Source organism: Podarcis raffonei, chromosome 18 (assembly GCF_027172205.1).
Source record: "Podarcis raffonei isolate rPodRaf1 chromosome 18, rPodRaf1.pri, whole genome shotgun sequence".
Lineage (NCBI taxonomy): Eukaryota > Metazoa > Chordata > Lepidosauria > Squamata > Lacertidae > Podarcis > Podarcis raffonei.
In genome coordinates, this window is record NC_070619.1 from 9,371,981 (window position 1) to 9,381,558 (window position 9,578).

Here is a 9,578-nt window from a genome sequence, read left to right on the forward strand (position 1 = left end):
AATCCATCTCCCCTCCCGTTGCAGCTCACATGTTTTTTGTCGAAGAGAAGATCACGGGTGGATTCCGTTCACAAGAGCCTCAGCAGCGCCATGCTACGATTACAACACCCTGGGAGATGATGGACCGGTCCTCGCTTGGCTCGCCAGCTTAAGATGCCACTGAGGAAGGAAAGCAAAATGAAAGGCTGGTGTGTTTTAATTTATTTTTAAGAGGAAGGCACAATTGGGGGAGAAGCGAAGGTTGGTGGCAGATTGCAAGAGCACCCTTTCTTTCCTCGCCTCTCGCTCTATCTCTCTCTCCCTCTTCCACTGCCTGGTATCAGACGGTTTTCTTTAAGGAGCCAGCGGAAGGCCGCACAGCCGCCTTCGGGGGGCGAAAAGCGGCTGAGAAAAACGGCAAAAGCCTTTTCCCCCAACCCTGGACCCTGGAAAAAGGCGGCAGCCTCTTCTCTCTTCCCCAACCACCCCGGCCTTCCACCCCAGACGCAGTTGGGAGCCTGGAATTAAATCGCCTTTTCCAAACACACATGCACGCGCTAGGATCCTGGCTCACCAGCCCACACACACACAGGGTTGACTCACGCCAACCAGAGAGATGAGCAAGAGGGGAAGGCAGTGAGGGGGCGGACGGTTGCTGCAGCAGAGTCGGGGGGGGGCCACCCCACCCCAGGAAAGAGCAGCAAAAGGGTTCCGGACGGCTTTGATCTGGGCGGCTGCAAAAAAAAATGGGGAGGGGGAGACACGCAGAAAGGGTGTGTGAATAGCTGGGGGAGGTGGGAAGGGGTTTTGCAGCACCCACCCGCCGCTTAAGGAGCTAGTAGCATGCACACACATGCACACACGTGTGTGCAAGGTGCAAGGATCTTCATGCAATTCCTCCTAGCCGCAGCGAGAGAGCAAAGGCAGGAGGCACACGCTCCCAGAGGAAATTAGGAGTCAGGCCCCATCGACTTTGGTGTTGGCAACACGGGCCGGCAGCAGCTGCCCAGGGTTCCAGGTAGGGGCGTTCCGCAGCCCTACCTGAAGAGGCGAGGGGTTGTACCTTCTGCCCTGATCCTGCCTCGTCCTCCTGGTTGGTATAATCTGGCTTATATACCGAGTCAAGCCATTCGCTTGTCTAGTTTGGGGTTGCCAACACTGGCTGGCAGCGACTCTCTGGGGTTTTAGGCAGAGGGGTCTGTCTGTCTCTCTCTCTCTCTCTCCACCGCCATCATATCTCTGCGTGCAGCCACAGAGCAACAACCCTTTCCCCCAAAATAAGGGTTCTAGTCCTCATGGTTCCGAGCTAAATAAGAGAGTTGGCTTCCACCAAGTCAGGCCGTGGCTCGAGGGAGTTTTTAAGCACACCGGACGCGTGCTTAATACACATGGCACCCCCCAAGGAATCCTGGGAGCCGTGGTTCTTACTCTTCACAGAGGTACAATGGACAGCGCCGTTCAGCTACAGTTCCCAGTATCCTCTGGGGGACGTCACAAACTTTAAAGGTACGGTGTGGACCCTCCGACAAAATAAATAATTTCCCACACTGCCCCGTTAATGCCTTTTCGCTCCCAAGTCCCATAACGTCCCCACATGTTCACAAAAGCTTAGCGTCCCACTGCGTGGTCTCCAGCCACCTGGCCTCTGAGCATGTGGGAAGTGCTACTTGCCACAGAATAGCTTTGAACCTTGGGCTGGAGGGTTGTTGCTGTCGGCCTTCGGCGCCTTTATTTCAGGTCTCGTTGAGATTTGGGAGGAAATCGTTCAGTTTGGCCATGCATTTATTCGTTGCGTATGACTACTTTTGCTATAGGGGACGCGGGTGGCGCTGTGGGTTAAACCACAGAGCCCTGGGCTTGCCGATCAGAAGGTCGGCGGTTCGAATCCCCGCAATGACGGGGTGAGCTCCCACTGCTCGGTCCCTGCTCCTGCCAACCTAGCAGTTCAAAAGTGCAAGTAGATAAATAGGTACCACTCCGGCGGGAAGGTAAACGGCGCTTCCGTGCGCTGCTCTGGTTCGCCAGAAGCGGCTTAGTCCTGCTGGCCACATGACCCGGAAGCTGTACGCCAGCTCCCTCAGCCAATAAAGCGAGATGAGCGCCGCAACCCCAGAGTCGGCCACGACTGGACCTAATGGTCAGGGGTCACTTTTGCTATGTTGTGGCTGTGATGGGACAGCTCGGTCGGTAGAGCACGATACCCTTAATCTCAAGGTTGTGGGTTCGAGTCCCATGTGGGGCCAAAAATTCCTGCACTGCGGGGGGTTGGACTGGATGACCCTCAGGGACCCCCTTCTGACTATTATCCACAGCAGGTAGGGAGTTGACAAACAGACAGGCTTCTTTTCTCATTTCCACACACACACCCTCCCTGATCATCATGGAAGGATTTCATCTCCATGGTGATATGAGTCGCAAGATGTTTTTTTCCCGCTTGCAGGCTTTTAACCCTGCAGCTCCCGGAATTAAAAGCAGCAAAGAAATAACCTCATGGCTAGGGTGAACTGGAACTACAATTCCCATCAGCTGCTGCCAGCACCGCGGTTGGGAGACGTAGTCCAAATCAATGAGAGGGCAGGAGGCTGAGGGAGGCTGTTCTGCCCTTAAACCCAGTGCACTGCCTCAGGCTGCAGGACAGACAGGCAACATAGAATAGAATTGGAAGGGGAGGCCCAGCACCTTGCAGTGCAGGAATATGCAGTTGTCTCGAACCCAGAACCTTGGCATCATCAGGGCTGCGCTCTTACCACCTGAGGTATCCAGGTAAATCCATCACACACACACACACACACACACACACACACACACAGAGGGAAACTCGCAAGCAAGGAATGACAGAGGGCCTGGGCTTTCCTCCAGCTTCTGGTAATCAGAGATAGGTAAAGGTAAATGGACCCCTGACCATTAGGTCCAGTCGTGGCCGACTCTGGGGTTGTGGCGCTCATCTTGCTTTACTGGCCGAGGGAGCCGGCGTACAGCTTCCGGGCCATGTGGCCAGCAGGACTAAGCCGCTTCTGGCGAACCAGAGCAGCGCACGGAAACGCCGTCTACCTTCCCTCCGGAGCGGTACCTATTGATCTACTTGCACTTTGACGTGCTTTCGAACTGCTAGGTTGGCAGGAGCAGGGACGGAGCAACGGGAGCTCACCCCGTCACTGTGGGGATTCGAACCGCCGACCTTCTGATCGGCAAGCCCTAGGCTCTGTGGTTTAACCCACAGCGCCACCCGCATCCCAATCAGAAATAGACTGCAGCTATATATGGAGGTGCCACTCCTTTTAAAAAAAGAAAATCTGTGAATAGACAGATCCTCTGAATTGTTTGCGTCAATCATTCAAAGGGCCCGTGGAAGCTCAGACTTCTGCCGTAAGGAATCATCTCTGTGGGCAAGCTGTTTAATACAGCAACTAGACAAATACAGTGGTACCTCAGGTTAAGTACTTAATTCGTTCCGGAGGTCCGTTCTTAACCCAAAACTGTTCTTAACCGGAAGCACCACTTTAGCTAATGGGGCCTCCTGCTGCGGCCGCGCCGCCGGAGCACGATTTCTGTTCTCATCCTGAAGCAAAGTGCTTAACCTGAAGAACTATTTCTGGGTTAGCGGAATCTGTAACCTGAAGCGTATGTAAGCCGAGGTGCCACTGTAGATCTATTGCTCTTCCCCACACTGGGGTAGATTTCTCCTGGCCATGGAGGTTCTACCCAGCCGTAACTCCTCAACTGCCATATTAAGCCAATGGCCGGATTAAGCAAGAGATAGCCGAGAGGGACTATAGAGTTTCAAAAGAAAATGGAATGGAGAAAAGCTAAGGCAGAGGTTTAAGAGGGCTCCAAGGCAGAACGTTGATGCTGTCAACGCAATAAAAGGACAGATTTTTTTTGGGGGGGGGGGAAGATGTGAAGACGAACAGATAGAAGGGATGAATGGCGGAAACTGCCTCTGAATCGAGCAACTAATGCAGCGAAATAACAGATAAACACAAACCCTTTTGCATTTTTTTGCATGCAAAAACAAACGAACATCTCTCCCCTTTTTGCAAAAGGGTTTACAAGCCACGATTTGCCTGGTTTTCTTGACAGCCCCTCCCTTCGCACAGGATCCGCTGTAAAATTATTTTTATTTGTTTTTAAATACCGGGGTGGATGGACAGAGGGAGCAGACACAAAAGCTGCTGCTGGTACTTATTTTGGATATCAGATAGAGAATCTGGAGAGTGGGGGGGGGGGGAGAGGAATTCCCCTTTTTGCTGGGAATCAGGATCCGACCTCCGCCAGCTTCAGAGGTGAGGATCTCCCTCTCTGCCTTTCTGATAACACCGTCTCCGAACAACCACCACCACCACAACACACCCACTCCAGCATAGGTCTACTCAGAAGTCAAGGCCAGATGCATTCAGTGCAGGGCTTGCTCCCAGGGTAAGCGTGGATATTTTTAATTTTGCCCTCTTGGCATTTACAACGCCTAAACAACGGTGGCTTTGCCAGATGGGCGGGGGTGATAATGAAATAAATAATAATAAATAATAAATAAATAATAATATAATAATAAGGCCTAGATTTGCATTAACAATTCCGTTTGGGGTGAAATTAATCTGCACAGTAAAAATATATTATATATCCAGAATTTTTTAAAAACAGAAATTCATGCACCCACGTTTGGATCCATCCAAGGGTAAGACAGATTGAGATGAATGGACATGACTAAATGTGGGGGGGTGAGGGGGGGGGAATGTCTCAACTCCGCGTAAAAGCTGAGTCAGATCATGCGAGCCGAATCATTTCCTCCCAAATGACAATTAAAATAAGTCGATTGCATGATTATCTTCCCTCCTTAAGGAGGTCGGTTGCAGCTGCGTCCTTGCAACGGGAAAATATTAGTCAGTTTCTCGGATCCGCTGCAAGGCGCTGCACGCTCTCCCCGAGTAGACCCATAGAAAGGGAAAGGGAGAGGAAGCACTTTCGCTTTCCTGCAAATAAAAATGTGAATTGTTTCTCTCTCTCCCTCCCCCCGCTTCCATTGCAAGCCCCGGAATGACAGCAAGGGAGCAAATCCTCCTTTACGAGCCTGCTTCTTCCAAAACAAACAAGCGGATCATTTAATTTAAAAAAATAATTCCACACCCCCCCCCCGGAGAAATTCACCTAATGGAGACCCGTCTCGGTTCATCACAACACACAGACACCATCTCTCTCTTTCCCCCGCCCCTCTGCTCAATTGCAAAACTGGGTGAAGCATGCTTAAAACGCGTAATTTAAATTTAAATTTTGATTTTTTTAAACGGAGCCTGAAAACATGTTGGAAAAATCCAAGCCAGCAAGAGAAAAAGTGGTCTGGATTTTTTGGGGGGGGGTGGGAGGAGTTGGGCAAGGGAAGCGACGTTCCCTTCGCTTTTCTTATTTTTAATTATTATTATTATTATTATTAGGAATAAAATGAGAAGGCTACAGAAAAAGGGGAGGAGGAAAGGAGAATAGAAGCAGGAAGAGAGAGTAACAGATGGACACACAGAGGAAAGGAGAATGAATTATGTTGCAGGAGGAAAGATTTAGGGCTCCCTAGAATTAGTAATAGCAATAATAATAGTACTCTGGACTCACCTAAATTCGTGAACTCGCATCTAAATAAATAACTAGAAGCTCCAAAAACAGGAGAAAAAGCGGAGCTCCGGATCCTCTCTCTCCCTCTCAGATTTCAAGGGGGTTCCCCGCTTTCCGCCTTACTTCCCGTGTATCACACCTTAATTTTGATTTAAAAGGGGCAGAGAGGATTTATGAATGAAAAAGGGACCCACCCACTTAGGAACGCGGAGAGGAAACTGCGCGGGGGGGGCGGGGAGAGGCAACCCACGTGACCACTGAGAGTGAGAGTGTGTGTCATTCAAGGATAATGAGACGCTTCTGATTGGACGGGTATCCGGGGTTCATTTGAATGAATGGGGAGGGGAGAGGTTAGGGTTATGTAAAGCGCGCAGATAAATAAATAAATAACCGAAGCGTGGATCCTTTTATTCATCACTATCCCTCCCTTTTTTTAAAAAAAAAAGCAAAAGCAAAAATAAAGTCTATTTATTGAATCAATTCTAGCCTCTCGCCGCAGATCGCAGCCTCCGCAGCACGGATTGAAAGCGCATCTGATGCGCATTTAAAGCGCATGACAATCCACACACAACAAACACACACAGAGGAATCCTGGAAATGGTAGTTTCCCCTCCACCGAACCCTCTCGCAGAGGTACAGTTCCCAGAGAAACTACAGTTAATTATTATTATTATTATTATTATTATTATTATTATTATTATTATTATTATTAATATACCCCGCCCTCCCCAGCCAAGACCTGGTTCCCATGTGCTCTAAATGTCTGACTTGAATCTGCCCCCAATATATTGAATATATATATGTCACAACCTCTTCTAAATTATTATTAGGAGTTTGTACATATTATTATGGGCTCTCCAACCCAGTCCTCCGTGGAGTAGACCTACTGAAATGAATGGGCCCATTATGCCCATTCATTTTGATAAGGCTTGCTCTGATAATAATTTTTATTAATTTTCAATTGCCATCCAATAGTAGCTTGGTTAGGGAATGTGGGTTAAACAACAGAGCCTAGGACTTGCGGATCAGAAGGTCGGCGTTTTGAATCCCCATGACGATGGGGTGAGCTCCCGTTGCTCGGTCCCTGCTCCTGCCAACCTAGCAGGTCGAAAGCACGTCAAAGTGCAAGTAGATAAATAGGTACCACTCTGGCAGGAAGGTAAACAGCGTTTCCATGTGCTGCTCTAGTTCGCCAGAAGCGGCTTATTCATGCTGGCCACATGACCCAGAAGCTGTACGCCGGCTCCTCGGCCAATAAAGCAAGATGAGCGCAGCAACCCCAGAGTCGGTCACGACTGGACCTAATGGTCAGGGGTCCCTTTACCTTTATACACTTTCATAGGCATGGCCGGATTATCAACGTATATCACCCAAATTTTTGAGTGTGCCTATATTATTCCTCTTGGCGATAAACTGTTGATATAATTTGCCGCTCCCCTTTCCCTCCAACGTGGCATTGTGTGGTTCTCTGCCCCCCCGCCCACCCCCATTTTATTTTCACAACCACCCTGCGAGGTGGGTCAGGCTATGAGACACTGACCGACCAGAGGACGCCCAATGAGTCTAGCACTTTCCCAGGGAATATGTTCCACAGGCCTTACCGTCAGAAAGTTCTTCCCAATGATTCGGGATCTCTTGCCATCAAATCCATCGGTTTTGGAACGGCTCCATCCCTCGCATGGGTAGGCAAACTAAGGCCCGGGGGCCGGATCCGGCCCAATCGCCTTCTAAATCCGGCCCGGGAATCAGCGTTTATTTTACCTGAGTAGAATGTGTCCTTTTATTTACAATGCATCTCTGGGTTTTTTGTGGGGCACAGGAATTCGTTTGTTATTTTTTTTTCGAAATATAGTCCGGCCCCCCACAAGGTCTGAGGGACAGTGGACCGGCCCCCTGCTGAAAAAGTTTGCTGAAGCATCAGAAAACGAGCCTATGTCCATCTTCCATTTGAGGTTGCAACAGGCGATGAACCGGCGGCGTTGGGGAAACAAGTCCCGCCAGAGACTTGAGTTATCTATGGAGGGCCCCAGAGTTTGTCGGGAGACTCAGGGAGGGCAGATGAAATAAAAGCTCTCCTCTACCTCGCTGCACATCGTTAACCTGCGGAACTCACTGCCACAAGCTTGGCCACCAAAGTCGGGTGGTTTTTAAAAAGGAAATCATCAACTGGGAAATGGATACAGGACGCAAGATTGAAATGGCAGCCTGGAAACGACTGCGGAAGGTACATTTGAAGTTTACAGTGTGTAAAAGAAAATTATTTGGAAATAGGTGGTACCTGACAGGCTAGAAAAAATGTATAAATCTGAATCAAATGTTTGTTGGGAATGTAAGAAGGAAATCACCTTCTGTCATATGTGGTGGAGCTGTAAGAGGGCAAAAGCTTAGTAGGAAATGATATATAGAGAGTTAAAAAAATGGTTTAATATAATTTTTATTAAGAAACCAGAGGCTTTGCTTTTGGGAAAAATAGGGGTAGAGAAACCCAAACAATATAAAAATTCATTTATGTTTGCAATCACAGCGCCCCAAATGATTTATGCGCAGGGATGGAAAAAAGATAACATCCCAAACCAAAGTATGGCAGCAAAAATTGTTGGAATATGCAGAAATGGCGAGACTTAATGGAAGAATAAGAAACCAAGAAGACGTTTTTCATTCAGAATGGAAATCGTTTTATTGAGTATTTAAAATGTTATTGTAAGCAGATTAAATCATTACCAGGATTGATATAACGACGTAATGAAAAATAATAATTTTGAGTATATTGGATAAAGAATAATTAGCTTTAACTTGGATATGCAGTGAAAATAATAAAATATAAGCAACTGCAGAAGGGGGGTCGAAATCGGGTTTTTAAATGTAAGAAATAAATCAATTGGGGGGGATGAATGTACAAGTTCATAGAGGAACTCTTCATGGCGAGAGAACTGTTCACAAAGCAGAAATGGCTTCTGAACACCAGGTGCCGGAAGCCACAGGAGAGAAGAGGGCTGCTTTTGTGTTCGAATCCTGCTTGCTAGGGCGTCCAGATGGCTTTTCTGACATTCTTAGTTCCCCCTTAAAGGTCCCCTTTAAAGGGACGCGGGTGGCGCTGTGGGTTAAACCACAGAGCCTAGGACTTGCCGATCAGAAGATCGGCGGTTCGAATCCCTGCGACAGGGTGAGCTCCCGTTCCTCGGTCCCTGCTCCTGCCCACCTAGCAGTTTGAAAGCACACCAGTGCAAGTAGATAAATAGGTACCGCTCTGGCGGGAAGGTAGACGGCGTTTCTGTGCGCTGCTCTGGCTCGCCAGAAGCGGCTTAGTCCTGCTGGCCGCACGACCCGGAAGCTGTACGCCGGTTCCCTCGGCCAGTAAAGTGAGATGAGCGCCGCAACCCCAGAGTCGGCCACGACTGGACCTAATGGTCAGGGGTCCCTTTACAGGTCCCCAAGTCCTTGCCAAAGTTATTTGGGGCTCCCCCAATGTCCTCCTAAGGCCTTTCCCTGCCAACGAACAAGGGAGACCCAGCCTGATCGCAGTCCAACCTTTTCCAAGGCTCCCCAAAACAGGTCAGAAAAGAGCTTTATTAAATCGACAAGGTGTGGAGCTTCAAAAGGAAGAAAACACTCAAACGGTGCTGCCTGTAAGCTTCCCAAATATGCATGGATTTTGTGGAAGTGAACAGCTCTCTGCGTAAAGCTGGGGTATTATTTGTTTTTTTGCTTCAGAGGGACCAGGAGAACACAGAGAGCATGGAAACTAGCCTGTGTTTTGGATGGAAAAAAAGATGCCCCAGGAGGAACAGATAAACCCAGGTGGCTGAGAGAAAACACGCAAGGCATTCCTGTGACGCGGAGGCTCAGAGCTCAGAATCATGGGCTGGCTTTTTAATCCACCTGCTGCCTGTTCCCTCTGTAGGGTCTGAAAGGCGAGCCTTCTGCCCAGCTCCCCCCCTACAGAGGAACCCTGTCAAAGGCGGCCAATTTTGCCCAGTGAAATATATTATTTGCTGTGTTTG

The 9,578-nt window shown here is 48.9% G+C and overlaps 1 long non-coding RNA gene across 1 annotated transcript; it reads left to right on the forward strand.

Moving 5' to 3' along the window:
* The first annotated feature begins 84 nt into the window (after positions 1 to 84).
* Positions 85 to 9,042, forward strand: LOC128405829 (uncharacterized). The gene is made up of 3 exons (XR_008328360.1): positions 85 to 188; positions 7,530 to 7,801; positions 8,102 to 9,042. It is a non-coding gene; the product is annotated as an uncharacterized LOC128405829 (long non-coding RNA).
* Positions 9,043 to 9,578: the final 536 nt, after the last annotated feature.